The 14,574-nt window shown below is 47.6% G+C and overlaps 1 protein-coding gene across 1 annotated transcript in view; it reads right to left on the bottom strand.

Moving 5' to 3' along the window:
• UBE2J1 (ubiquitin conjugating enzyme E2 J1) overlaps positions 1-14,574 on the bottom strand; it is a 130,156-nt gene that overhangs the window by 27,992 nt on the left and 87,590 nt on the right. The gene's annotated exons all lie outside the window — the stretch shown is intronic.

Here is a 14,574-nt window from a genome sequence, read left to right as displayed (position 1 = left end):
AGTGCAACCAGCACGTGACTACGCGTAAGCGTTTCCCCCATGTAGCCGAAGTCCGGGGGTCTCAAATTCAGCGGTGTCTCCGTCCCCGGGAGGGGTGCACTCCAAGGCGCCATCCGCCATCTTAGCCACTTCGTTCTCCGCCACTTCCCCTCCACCTCCGAGTCCAGTCCGACCACCAGAGGCAACAGGTCTCACGGCTGATCGTCGGCAGTCGACGCCTGGTGCGGAAAGGAGAGTCACCGAAAGGCCGGGTGTGCTCCCCGCAGCTCTCCGGGAGCCAACCACCGGTTCCCGGACGGGACTATTAACATGGGCGGGCGTCACACCCAAGGGGAACCAGGCGACACGGCTTCTCTCCGGCTCGTCGACAGCTCGGGCATACGGGGCAACCCACTATTGGGAGTGGGTCAGCACCAACTCTCCCGGCTCGTGGCTCTCAGGCTCCCACTGACCGGTTTCTCATCCAAACCAGGGCCGCCAACACTACGAACACTGCCGGGCAACCTCTGCACTCGAGGCCCCGGCGTCAGCGCCACGAAGGCCAGCAAGCAGACGAGGGCAGTTCTTCGGATCTACTGCACGGTGGAGCCCCAAAAATAGATGGTAAGTGAGCGCTTCTCTCTAACAACGTAGATCAAAAAGCCTCGCTCAGGATTATCAACAGGATAGGCGTGCGGGGAGGAAGGACCTCAGAGTGAAGCGTTCATGCGACTGTTCCGATCGCCATCTTGGCTCCTCCCCTATTTGGGAATCTTTGTTACCGCAATCTTTATAGATCTTTTTATTTTAAATTGTTTGCCTATGCTGTGGAAAGTCAAAGATCTACTAAATTTGATGAGATCTACTTTCTTTATCAACAGTGGCCAGAGTTTCTTTGATTAAAATGTTGATCTTACCCTTATTCCCGTTTCTTTTTGCCAGTATTCCAATGAAAGTGAACAATTTGTATTTTCACAAAACAGACTCTCTGTTTTAGCAAGTTCACATGGAGATACAAGCAAACGAGAGTTTGTCTGGCAGTATTATAAATCAATCAGGAACAGGGGATGGTAGTACTACCTCAATTACAGGGCTATTACCAAGCATCCCTTCTAGAAAATATAGTGTGAATTAATCATCCGGGCAGGCTATGCGAGAATTATTTTCTGATCCAGATGATCAAAGATTCTAAATTAGTGGTGCCGGCTTTTTTGAAAACTGCTAAACTACCGGAAAAAGAAAACAGATATAAAGTGGTTCATAATATGATAATTCGTGGGAAGGCAGTTTTTTAAAGAAATGGAACATTCTTTTATCCCATGCATTCACAAAGTTAAAGGAGTGTAGGTACATAGTAATAGTGATGACTGGTGCTCTTTTAGAAAGATGGAACATCCAAGAGTTTCTTTCAGTAGGAGATTTCTTTACTAATCAGGGGTTGAAATCTTGGGACAAGGTTGAGCTAGAGCTGCAGCCCGGGCAGAATACTCAAGCCGTCTTTTGCTAATTTTTTTACAAGTAAACAGTTTTCTGAAGGGCAAATGTGCGATACTGAACAAGGGCTCTTTTACGCTGATAAAGTTAATAGTTAAAAAAAAAGACTGCTGGGGGTCAGGAATTGGCAACGGGGTTTACAACAGAATTCAAAATAAACTAATTTTCAACATCCAAGATAGGATAACAAAAAACACTGGATGCAACATAACGCAAGGGTAATGAAGATCTATAACAGAAATAAGGCATAAATCCCTTCGAGGGGCGAACATTAAGAGAATGGCTTTTCTTTCTTGATGGCTTGCATTTTACACTCCTAGTATTCCTCAGAAGATAAATCCATCGATCTCAGGTCGATGTTTAAGGTGTTAAGAGTAATTCTTTAGGAGATTGGCACCATATGTTCGTTATACATCCAGTACTCCATGGCTTCTGGCATCAGATTTTTCGAGGGTTAAGCAAAATAGTTGGCATGAGTGTTCAGCCTTATACCACTTTGGCTCCGTTTGGTTTTTTGAGACAGATTACATTTAATAGGGTGGGTCAAGGTTTTATTTTTATAGCCATGGCAGTAAGAAGCTCTTTGATTTTGCAAGGGTGGAAGTTGGCAGTATCTCCTACAATGGACCACTGGATTCATTAAATGTCCAGGATTAAAGGGTTCGAGTCTCAGTTCACTTTGTGGAATAAGAATTTAATTAGATTTCATGCATTCTGGAGAGTTCTTGACCATGATGAATATTGTGTACTTTAAATTTAAATCAAATTGTTGCTGTAAGACATGCTCTTTAGTATCCTCTTGCTCGTTATTAAGTAGGGATGTGGAAGTAAATGAACCTTCAATTCTTAATGAATTGTATCATGAGAATGATCTTCTGGACACTCCTTTTTAAACAATATGAGCATTATGCACTTTAATAATACACATTTTAGAGGTATCTAATTACGAGGTTTGGATGTCTAAAAGAAGATTGAAGGCACTGTATAAACTATTTTGTATTATATCACTAGTAAAGCAGGTTGTTTTATCATTAATTCGGGCAATTCGTAATATAGCTCGTTATTATAGATGGTTTAAAGTTTATGTTTATAACGTAAGCACTTTTTAAACTTATTTATTAGGGGGCGTGGCCAAGATAGCGTCCAGATAAGACGATCGAGTGTGTCTCAGGCTTAGCCGTCAAAAAAGCTTTGTAGAGCGGGCCATTCCCAGTCTCCTGGCATAGCGGGGGAGACTCGGGTGTGTGCGGAGAGCCGAGGGATCAAGGATTTGTTCCGCCACGGTGGTTTGGCGTCCTTGCGTACCCAAGTGCAAGAATCGAGAGGCGGCCCGCCTGGCCCAGGCCAGAGACAAGAGGCGTGGCAGCTGCAGACTGTCACCGGGACGGTGGAGGCGCCCTGTTGCCCTGTACTAGCAGGATTAGCAGATCTACGGGTCCCGCATGCTCCGGACTAGTGCCACAGAGCGCACATGAGAAAGGCAGGGTGATTTTGTAGACCTCGGCCGCGGTGGTGGAGCCGCACCTGCCATTTTGGATGGCGGTGAAGAGGTGACAGCATCCTGCAGAGCCCGGAGATGAGCCGCAATGAAGAGGTGCGTGCGGGCTCACTTAGACATTGCTAAAGGCAGGGGGCACCGGTAGCTTCGCCACTCAAGGCTCCCACAATTCCAGGAAGCCCTGACATTGGGGGCAGCAGTGCATTGGACAAGTGGGCGCAACCATTTTAGGTCAGCCGGAGGAGGGTCCTGCTCCGGGTTCTGAGAGGCCGCCGGTGCGACGAGGAAGCTGGAGGGCGGTGACACGGAGCAAAGCCTGGGGCTAGGACCCAGTGTTGACACCTAGCAGGCAGGAGGGATCAGCGCTGGACACCGGTGGACCGCCAGGGTCGCGGGGGAGAGAGGGCGAGCTGAGCCATTTACTGGTTCCAGTCAGTTGAGCTGTGAGGTCCAGTGGCCCTGTGCGCGTCGCAGCATAAGCCTCCCACTACTGTGCGTTGCAGCATCGGCCTGTAGCCCTGTATGGTGCACCGCTGGGAGCGCCAGCAACTGGCCTGGTGGCCCCCACTGGAATGCTTTGGATCAGTGCACGAGGCTGTGGGGGCCTGAAGCATTGCGAGCATGTGTGCTCTCCGCTCCCTGTAGGTTAGAGGGGACCACGCACCTGTTTATAATACGCTACGACTCGGCCTCTCATGCACGAGCGGAACTTCTGGCGCAGTACTTTCGGGGGCTAGCAACTGTGCGAAAGAAGCACTCCTGGTAGCCTAGACGGCCCTGAGCAGAGCGCACATGAACTCACGCGGCGTTTGTGGACGCGTTTGTGGACTTGTAGGTGAGCCTAAGTGACTGCCTCTCAACTGCAGCTAGGGTCACGGAGCCTCAGCCATGGCAGCAGCACGCCTGAAAAAGGACAGAAATGTGAAGGAGATGCTCCTGAGGCAAACTGGAGCCGTGGATGCGGCAAACATGGTGCCTGCAGATGATAGCCAGCAGGAAGCAGGGAATGGCGGCGATGGTCCGGTCACTAAGGCCGGAACTGTTCTCCTCCCTGAAAGAGAACATTCAGGAGTTGAAGGACCAGTTAACTGCAGATCTGAAGGAGCTTCGGCGTGATTTGGATGAGGTCGGCAACCGTGTCTCCTCCCTGGAGGATCACGAAACACACAGGGACGAGGAGATCCATATGCTGCAGCAAGACCTTCTCCGACTCCAGGAACAACATCTTGATCTACAGGCACATGCTGAAGACCTCGAGAACTGTTCTCGACGAAACAATGTTCGGATCCGGGGAGTACCATGGAAGGCGGAGGAGGATGATCTTGGAGCCTACGTGTTGGCACTCTTCCGCCAGGTCCTGGGAGAGGACGACACTAAAGAGATTCAGATGGACTGGGTGCATCAAGTGGGTCTACCTAGTGGAAATAAGGCACCGCCACCAGAGATTCTCATCTGAGTGCACGCTATCCAGTTGAAGGAGTTGATCATTGTAGGGCCTGAGAGTCCCAACCTATCCAGTTCAGAGGACACACTCCTGCTTTATATGAAGACCTGGCAGCGTCCACCCTGTTCAAGAGGAGAGAATTTAGAGTGGTGACTTCCCACCTGAGAGAGAAAAGAATACCATATTCTTGGGGACACCTCTTCCGCATCATCTTTAAGAATCAAGGTAAGCAGATTCGTTCCCTCAAGGAAGCACTGGGAGTCTTGGAGCTTGAAGCCCCCCACATCGCCCGGGCATGATCAGGGATCTAGAGATGCTCCATCGCGTCAGCCTCTACGTTGGCAACAGGTTGGCAGGTCTGCTACGGGACTGCGCCCGGATCCAGTGATGATGGCAAAATAGAGAGAGGCAGTGCTTTCCTCGCTGAGTCAGCCCCTGAAACGTCCGACCTCCCCCTGACACGAATGGTAAGGCGCTCCCAGGATGGTGTAATTGATCGGCGGCTGAAGAGGCGTACGGGAACTGTTCATGTCTTCCCATACAGAGGTACGTCTGCTGCTCCGGATGGACCAGATACTTTGTTTTTTGACTTTGCCAGAGATATCTGTCTGCTGCAGGAGACCCACTTGTTATCGAAGGACACTAATCACATGCGTATGCAGCGTTTCCCGAGTCAATACTGGTCTTCTAGCTCAGCAAAAAAGAATGGGGTAGCCATTCTCCTGGGGGCAAAGTTTGAGGGCAAAGTGCTCTCCACTTTTTACGAATCCAAGGGCAGGATCCTAGCACTTCGGATACAATGGGGGGCCACACTTCTTACTGTGATTAATATCTACGCACCTAACACACACCAAGAGCCGTTTTTACTTAGGCATGTAGCTGAAGGCCTGGCGTCCCCTGATTCTGCTGTAGTAGTGAACGGAGACCTGAACATGGTTATAGAAAACAACCTTGATCGGTCTGGCCAGCGATACACTCAGGTGGGTGCCCTCTCCTCGGAGGGTAAACAATGGCTGGCAGATAATGGGCTTCACGATGTGTGGTGCCTTAAACACCCGACAGCTCGGGACTTCACCCATTACAGTGTTCAACAGGGTGAGCTGGAAATATTCATTTGATACTTTACGGGGCTTTGGGTTTGGACCTCACTTCATCCAATGGGTGAAATGTATCTACCGAGCTCCCCGGGCGTTTGTCAGGGTGAATGGATTGTCCTCAACCCCCTTTGCGATCGCCAGGGGCAGGAGGCAAAGGTATCCATTCTCGCCCCTCCTATTTGCCCTATAAATGGAGCCCCTCGCTCAGAGAATCCGACACCATCCGGTCATCCAGGGTCTCCGATTCAGGGGTGATACCCATAAAGTGAGCCACGACGCGGACGATGTCATCTTCTCCCTGGCTGAGCCTCTCCAGTCCCTACCCGAGTTGACAAGGGAATTGGAGTCCTTCGGACAAATATCTGGCTTTAAAGTTAATCTTAACAAATCTCAGGGGCTCAACTTGTCCTTGCCCCAGGTACAGGTGGACGCCCTCCGGCAGAGCCTTCCCCTACACTGGTCTAACAACCCTGTGCCTTATTTGGGTATCTCCCAAGCTACCTCGCTCCCACAGCAATTTGGAGCTGAACTACTCAACTGGACCAGATTAAAAGGTTGCTGGACGGATGGACCAACCTAACTTGTCCTGGTTCTGGCGCACTGCCGCCGTAAAGATGACGATCTTACCGAAGAACTTGTATTTGTTCCAGACTCTGCCTCTCGTACCTCCTCCCAAAGCTATTCGGGCTTTGCAGCTGGCCCTGAACAAATTCACCTGGGGCAACAAGAAGGCGCGCCTCTCTGTAGCACAACTGTCGCGCCTTAAGAGCAAAGGCAGGGTGAATCTACCTTTGGTCCATACATATCTCCAGGCGGCCCACCTTCGATTTGTACTGGATTGGAATCGCCCCCTCGCCGAGAAGCATTGGACCTTCATGGCTGGAGCGAATATCTGGCGAAAGATCTGGCTTCCTCTTCGATCGAGAGCATGGGGTCTTCACTCCTCCCCAGTCATGGCGGCGAGAATGAAGGAGAGGGACACGGTGGCGCTCGCGAGAGGCCTAACAACCTTTCCCTCCCCGATGACACCGATGGTCGATAACCCTGATTTCCCCATGGGATGTAGATCTGAGGACGCTCAGCGTTGGCGCGTAGCGGGCTGTAAGCGCTTGGGCCACCTATTTGATCATGATGGCATCATTTCCTTCGATAGGGTGCCTCAGGACCTCGGCCTTCCCCGTACAGACAAGTTCTATTACCTACAACTAAGGCACTGGGATACCTCCGGGGCGGGTTTACCGCATGTCTCTCGCAAACATACCCCTTTTGAGAAATGGATAGCAAACAAGAAAGACGATAAGCATCTTATAGCAGAACTCTATGTACTCCTTGCGCCAAACCAGAAAGGAAATCGCTCGAGGGGCCAAATCCGCTGGGAGGCGGAACTGGGGGTGGGGGGGCTCTTACGGATAAGGAGTAGGACAACATCCATTACAGAGCTCATCATACGGCCTACAATACTGCTGGAGCAGAGTCTGCGTATAAGGTAGCATCTTATTGGTACCTCACACCTGCTCGTATCAACCAATGGGATGAGAACCATATAGAGGAATGCTGGCGTGGTGGTGGCCTGACAGGCTCCCTTGCACATTTTCTCTGGCATTGTCCGAGACTGGAGAGATTCTGGGAGCAGGTGCTCAATGATATTGACGCGGCATTCGAGACAGATTCCTCGCTTCCCGGCCTAGACTCTCCTAGAACTCTTGAACCCAGTAACTTTCCTGTTGCGGTCATTACGAGATAGGCAGATGGCATTAGCGCTTCTCGCAGCACGTCAAACGATTCTTGTACACTGGGGCACTGCTGTGGTAAATAAATAAATAATACCCTATTTTTGACTAGACATATATCATAACAGATAGCTCAATAAATAAGAGTCAAGATTCGAGGTAGTAGGAGTTTTGCAGGTTTAATACAGCATAAGGACAGGAACAGGACAACCTGCATAGGAATAGGATGACAGGGCCCAGCAGCTGCTGGGGCTGGGATGAGCGCGCTGCCTTTTAATAACAATACATGAGCATATATACATAACGCAAACACATAGCATTACATTGCAGTAGGCGTAGCAGTGGGTGGAGCAGACGCGGTGATGCGTAGCAGTCGCGAAAGATAAGAGTAAAAAGAAGGTGTAACTCAGACATGTGATACAAACGTAACAGAATATGTCATGAATGGGCGGAAACATAGGAGGGGGCTACCTAAGGAGCCGGGGCCTCTAACCTGGTGGTGCGCGCAAACTGGTAATGACGTGTTACGAGGAGAAGCTGGGGGCTATGAACTCTGTGCTAGGAGCAGAGACTAAAGTCTGGAGGGTCGGAGCGACATGTACCTAAACCCTATCTAGTATCTGATGTTTAGGGAACATGTTGATATAAACTAGAAGTCATGAGGGGAAAAGCTAACTGACTCTAAGACTAGAGCATGCATTATTCTACATGTAGTGCGTGATGAAGAATATGAGATGACCATTAAATGCAGTATTTCTCTAACGTGGAGACGTGAAGGCTAGACAATGACGGAAACTATTGATGCAGTTCAGTAGCTTAGGAATGCAGAGAAGGAGGACTAAACTGATAGCTGGAATCACAACATAGTCTTGGCAGACTCAGAGGCAGAGCCAAGCTGCACCGGGCACTGCGAGGCAGGAAGTAAGTGAAAGGTCGAGGATACAGGTGGGGGCTGGATCGCTCCTCAGCGAGGGTTCAGGAGACAGGAGCTGAATCTGATGTCCGGGCCCTGTTGAGGCCTGGAAACGGGGACTTTATAATGAAATAACGTGCACACTGAGAAACGTGGCAACGTAGCTTTACATAGGCCTGATATTCGTAGTATTCACGAGGACTGGAAACTGGCATACTAGAGGAGGACACAACTATAATTGCGTCTTGAATCGGACATGGGGAATAACATATGCATATTGGTCATGCACACATAACATATGATGGATGACACGTAGAGACACAGAACATGGCAAAATTTACTTTTCCACATTCCCTCCTTGTCACTACGTTTCCATCAGGAAACATCAATATTCATGATACCATCTATCATTTCATACAGTACCATTTGTTCATCTCGAATTGTCTTGGAACGGGATTTAGAACGGGGCTTGGGACTAGGAATACAAGAGGTAGCACACATGCCGCAAATCGCAGGGCCACATTGTATACAGAGGCAGCAGCTGAATATGATCGCTACTGCGATACCTAGAAAGGACAGGACTTTCCATCCCCAGGCGGAAATTATATTCCAGAACCAACCGGACCATGTCCAGGTGCCTGGATCCTGGTGTAATAGATGGGCAATTTTATGAAGTCTGGTTATAGCTGAATAAACAGACGGCGCGTTATTTGGAATGAAAATGCAACAACTGGATCCGATGACTCTACAGGCCCCGCCCCTATCGGCCAGTATGACGTCAAGGACGAGACGATTCTGGAGCACAACAATTTTCATAAAGGATTGCTCTTCGGTTAAGTTACCTAGAGCGGAGGCAGTCTCATCTACTACAGCTTCAAGGGTTCTTGTTAACCTACGGATTAGCTTACTATTTACAACTGTACCTAAATAAGGGAACACACCTTTATCAATATCAATGAATTGCTCTGCAGCAGTTTCAGTATAATCGACAATCGGGAGGTTTCTCTTGTGTCTAGTATGTACTAGGAAGGAATTCCTATGGTAGTCAGGTGGGGCTAGGAAAACAGGTGGCAGTAGGAAGGCAATGTAACAGGTTCCCTCCCAATCGAGGGGCAGACGAACATATGCAGTTTGACCACAAACAAAATAAGAATGACGTGAAGCTTTAAAAATAGATTTCCCACTGTCACTATACTGGATAATAGTAGTACAATCACTATGTCCTACGTGTACAGAACCATAATTACGGACACATAATTCGCCTTTGACTGGTAATACTGAAATAGCAGGTGAGTCTGGAGTAGTATCAGACTGAACATTCAGGACCATAAAATTCGAAGAATAGTTACCTAAATTATACACTTCATTTTCTAGATCTAAACCTGTTCTGTGGGGGAAACCTTGCTTGTCTGGGAAACATGTGCTGTTAAGAAAAGACATATCTGTTAAGGATGACGTTAACGTGGACCATGCTCCACACGAACCATTATGTGAAAAAGGATAAGGAAAAAGTGGCAGAACTCCCTTCGGGGTCTGGAAAGGGGGGAGTCGACCACACACCCAACAATTAGTGGCATTGCTGGTCTGTTGTGAATAATGCAACATGCGGATAAATGTATTGTTACGCATAGCGAGGCGGTATGAATATTCGTGAGGAGGCAGATCACTAAACGTGTGCTCTACTGTAACATTAGAAGGCTTATTTACATGAGGGACTGGAAAACACAGGAAAAATGCGTAACTAGTGCAGGAAATCATTATGCTGATGAATAATATGAAACTTAGAAAAACGATACATCGGTTTGAGTTTTGACTAACTCTCTCACTATGGGGGTCTATTTTATACATGTCAGAAACAGTCTAACCGTTTCACCTAGGGGAGGACTTAGACAATCAAACTGACTGACTTATTTTACTAGACCGGAGTTTCTGTTTATACTCCTGTTGCGGAGTTTTCTCTAACAAGGGAGGGGTTGTGTCAATGTCATTTGCGGGACAGTCCTTAGGAACAATGTTTTGACAAGTCTTGATATCCTGGGAAATGTTCTTGGAGACCGGTTTCAATCCGTAGAATTTCTTGACGTGCGAAAGGTGCACCCAGCCGCGGCGTCCTTCCAATTTCACAGCTGTACGGGTGGTGAGGAGGACCTGACGGGGCTCCTTCCAACGTGGCTCCAGCGGACTTGATCTGTCAAAGTTGCGTACGAGCACCATCGAACCTGGAACGATTTCATGCGGTGCCACCTCGGTATTGTCTGGAAATGTGGCGGCAACCTGTGAACGACATGAGTTGAGGGCAGACATCAAGGAAGCTAGGTAATCTGTCAGCATATTACATGAAACATCAGTAATACTTCGGGGTCTAGGAGTACCCCACATGTTAGGGGGCCGGCCGAATACGACCTCATACGGGGACAGACCTGATCTGGAATGTGCGACCATGCGCATATAAAACAAAGCAACTGGCAGAGCTACTAGCCAGTCCACACCCTTATCTTTACATATTTTGGCAATTCGGATTTTCAGAGTCTGATTATGTCTCTCGACTAGACCGGCTGCTTCAGGATGGCGTACACAATGAAACTTCCACTGGTACCCTAACAACAGGGAAACGTGCTTCATCAACTCAGATGAGAATGGCTGACCGTTATCAGAATATACGACTCTAGGGAGTCCATATCGAGGGAAAAACTCACGAACCAACTGCTTGGCAGTGGTCGCGGCTGTGTAATCTGGGACTGGATATGCTTCTGTCCATCTGGACAAAGCGCATACAACTACAAGGACATACTTGAAACCTCGACATCGCTCCATCTGAATATAATCCATCTGGAGGACCTCAAAAGGGTGGTCAGGAGGCTGGAAACCACCTTGTTCCACCGGGACACTTTTACCTGGATTAAACTGACAACATATCATACAGGTACGGACTTTCTGCTTGGCTGCAGCTCGTAAATGCTTGTTGAACCAAATGTTCTGGATACTGTCTAACATTGCTTTTTCTCCTAAATGTGCTGGACTATGTGCGGTATTAATGATGACTTGAACCATAGAGTCGGGGAGAAACCATGCGGTCCTACCCTTCGTCACCCATCCTTGATCTGTCTGGACCCCTCCTTGTTCAGACCACTTCTTGATTTCATCGGGAGTAGCATGTAACTGGATATCTATGACATCTTGAGTAGGGTCCTTAACTGTCATACATGTAGTCAGATCTGGAGTGTGTGTCATGTTAACTGGACTGTCTAGAGTCTGTGCTGTAAGCTTGGCTGTGCGATCTGCTAGATCATTACCTTGGGAAATAATGTCAGTAGCTTTCGTATGTGCTTTGCATTTCATGATAGCAATAGATGTCGGTAAATGTATTGCATCTAACAGAGCTTGGATAAGGATACCATGCTGAATCTTGGTTCCATGAGAAGTCATGAAACCTCTCTCCTGCCAGAGCACTCCAAAGTCGTGTACAACTCCAAATGCGTAACGTGAATCTGTGTAAACATTAACATTCAGGTTTTTGGCGTGTATACAGGCTTGTGTCAGAGCAACTAGCTCTGCTGCTTGAGCGGACAGGGTATCAATACGGTGTGTTTCAATAACTTCGGTGTCAGTAGTCACTGCATACGCGGCGACTAGTTCTCCTGTACTAGTTCTCATACATGAACCATCCACATAAAGTGTCAGGTCAGGATCTGGTAACGGAATGTCTGTCAGGTCTTGTCTTGGCTTTGTCGTAATGTTAACTACTTCCACACAATCATGTGTGGCAGAATTTGAACTAACTGATGGTAACAGTGTAGCAGGATTCAGGATGTTGCAGCGTCTAATTTCTATGTGTGGCTGAAACAGTGTCAATTCATAACCTGTTAAACGTGCAATTGTCAAGTGCTGTGTTTGTGTTCGGTTTAAAAGAACTTCCACGGAGTGTGGGACTTGTACTGTCAGGGAGTGTCCTAAAACTATGGGATCACTTTGTCTGATAGCTAGGGCTGTGGCTGCAACTGACTTGAGGCACGCAGGCAGAGCCTGGGCTACAGGATCTAGTGTGCTCGAAAAATAAGCACAAGGCTTGTTTTGTCCTGCTTGATCTTGTGTGAGAACAGATAATGCTGTACCTTCACGTTCAGTAACGAAAAGTGTAAAAGGCTTACTGTAGTTCGGTGTCGCTAGAACTGGAGCTTGGCATAGGGCTCTCTTTAACTCGTTGAAACTAAGTGTATGTTCCTGGGTCCAAGGGAGAACAGTCGATACGGCTGCCTCCTGTGTCGTTAACTGTATCAGTTGCTTGGCTAGAAATGCATACTGGGGAATCCATTGTCTACAATAAGAAGTAAGGCCGATAAAGGCACGTACCTCCTTCTGGGTCTTGGGCTGAGGAAGACTCGCTATTAACTGGATACGGTCTGGTGTCAACTGCCTACCCCTCTTGGACAGTAAGTGTCCTAAGTAGACCACTTGCTGGACACAGAATTGAAGCTTCGAAGGGGACACCTTGTGCCCCATCTCGGCTAGAAAATACAGAACCGTCAGGGATGCTCGCTCGCAGTCACGTTCAGAACGGGCTGTGATCAGTAGATCATCGACATACTGGAGCAGGGCAGTGTCAGTTGGCATGTGAATATTATCTAGTTGTCTCTTAAGTGCTTGACTGTAAATACTAGGGCTTTCTGTGAAACCTTGAGGAGCTTGTGTAAACATATAGCTCCTTCCATTTAAACAAAATCCGAAAAGAAACTGGCTGTCTGGATGGATGGGAACACTAAAAAATGCGTTCTTGAGGTCTATGACAGTGAAGAACGTGGCTTCGGAATCAATAGCAGTTAACAGGGAAGAGATATCTGGGACAACTGGGTACTGCGGAATAATACATTTATTAAGTTCCCGTAAATCAATCACTAATCGATATACTGGGGGTGCATTTGGATCAGTACGTTTCATGACTGGAATGATCGGAGAGTTACATACATTGGAGTCAGTTTCTACAACTACTCCTTGAGCCATGAGCTCGTCTATAATTTTGGATAAGGCTGCTACAGCCTCAGGTGGCAATCTATACTGCCTGATTCGTGGTAACACTACACCTGGTTTCAGGGTCACACGATGGGGTGTGATTTGCATGTAACCTACATCAGTTGGACCTTGCGCCCATAAATGCTGCGGGACATTAGACAGTCTTGAATCAAAATCTCGTAATACATAATGACCCTTAAAGTCACGTAGGAACAGACGTATTCCCTCTGGGGAACAACATATAACTGCACCTAACTCTTTCAGTGTTTTAATGCCTAATAGATTTTCTGGACATGACTTAGTAAGTAACAGATCAGTAGTGCGGGACAATGGACCTACTTCTAGAGTGACTGGCTTTGAAATCTCATTAACGATAGGCTTTCCTGAAAATCCAAGGGAAACATTTCTTGAGCCTGAGAGCGGAGCCCCTGGAACTTCGGCATGACTAATTGTGGTCCTACTTGCCCCTGTATCAATCAAAAACTTTCTGTCTTTCCCTAATACTTGACTGTGAACATAGGGACCTTCTTGATCTACAGGTATCTCGATGAGAGGCAAGCCTACCTCCCTCTCTAGGCTGTTTCATGAATATGGCTGGTACTCTGGATACTCAGACTGTGCATACTGGTACATCTGCGATGTAACATGCTGTGTTGCAGCAATAGGCTGCGGTGCTGTAACTGTCTGTTGTGCATTCTGTGGCTGAGGAATCTGTGAAACTTGCTCTTGTCTAGGCGGATGTGGTCTTTCTTTAGTCTTACCAGTAGCTATGTTGTGTTTCAGAACTGCACACTCATTTATAAAATGACCTGGCTGTTTACAATAATTGCAGTTCCCTTTAACGGGAGCTGCAGGATGACTGGCTTGATTCGGACCCCTCTTCTGACTGTCTTGAGGAACAGATTGTGCAACTAGTACTTTCATTTTCGTGTCTTTCATACGTTTTCTCTCGTGTTCTTGCTCTTCCCTGATTCTATTCTGGTGGTACTGGAGCATCTGGAGCATCTGGGACGGAGTATTTGCTTGCCAGGTGCTTTCGACTTTCAAAACTCGGTTTTTAACTTGTGGGCTTGAATTCTCGACTAATTTAGTAACGAAAAGGTGAGGGTATGACTCACTACTTGTCTTGAGACCACTGTTGATACTAAAGCACTTTTCAAACCTAGAATAAAAATCACTAATATCTTCATCTTGTTTCTGTTTACAGGCTGAGATTGCATCCCAGTCTTCTTTTCTAGTTGTTAATAATCTGGGTAAAACTTGAATTAATAATTCTGGTAATTCTTTACATTTCTCTCCAAGACCAGTACCTGGTACACGTATCTTATCTTCTGCTTCTAGGACTGCCCAATCTATCTTTTTCTCTCCCACCTCCCATTCTTTTTCCTTTAGCTTTTCATACACCCCTGCGG

Source organism: Lissotriton helveticus, chromosome 6, assembly GCF_964261635.1.
Source record: "Lissotriton helveticus chromosome 6, aLisHel1.1, whole genome shotgun sequence".
NCBI classification, from domain to species: Eukaryota; Metazoa; Chordata; class Amphibia; order Caudata; family Salamandridae; genus Lissotriton; species Lissotriton helveticus.
Note: the sequence above shows the minus strand (reverse complement) of the source record. Positions and strands in the feature narration are given on the sequence as shown.